Genomic DNA, 748 nt, shown 5'->3' on the forward strand with positions numbered 1-748 from the left:
TTTCATTTCTTCCTGCTCCCTGTGATAGCTTTGGGGGATTTGCAATGTGAGCAGAAGAAAGTATTTCCCTTCGCCACTCTGAGTTGAAAATGGGGAAATTCAGCTGAAGCTGCTTCCACTCCTCTCCTGATAACTGGAGCTTCTCCCGGGCAGTGAATATCCCACAGAAAAACCATCCTGTGAGGTCGGGGCTGCACTGTGTGGGCACGCAGGCAGGGTCACCTGAGGCTTGGGGGTCCAAAGGCTGAGTTCTTGCTTGAGTAACGTTGGCCAAGACAGAAGCAACGTTTTGTGTCCAGCGTGTGAGTGAAGCGCACGCAGCAGCAGCAGCATCGGTGTTCTTCCCTCTTGTCTCGGGGCTGTCTGTGAGGAGGGGAGGGCAGCCCCTTCTCCCTGTGCAGCTCAGCCTTCCCAAAATAGCTGTCCTTGGGGCAGGTGGGGGGGTTATCTGATCCCGTCGCTGCTCTTCTCTGCCCTTGGGCTGCTCGGCAGCGTGGAGCCCTTGGAGGAGCCTGAAGGAAGTGTGAAGGACTGAAGGATGATGTCTTGGCTGAGGAAGCACAGGCTGGGATGGGTAGGCGTGGCCCCAGGGCAGTGTTGATGTGGCAGTAGAGCCAGTGCTTGCACCCTGGGCCACCTGCAATAGGCTGCAGGGTGTTTTTGGCTGGAGATGGCCAAGCAGCAGCTCAGCACAGAAGCGCTGTGGGTGCCAGCCCTGGCTGGCTGGTGCTGCCGGGGCAGCTTGATG

Source organism: Apaloderma vittatum, unplaced genomic scaffold, assembly GCF_000703405.1.
Source record: "Apaloderma vittatum isolate BGI_N311 unplaced genomic scaffold, ASM70340v1 scaffold27184, whole genome shotgun sequence".
In the NCBI taxonomy this organism is placed as follows: Eukaryota; Metazoa; Chordata; class Aves; order Trogoniformes; family Trogonidae; genus Apaloderma; species Apaloderma vittatum.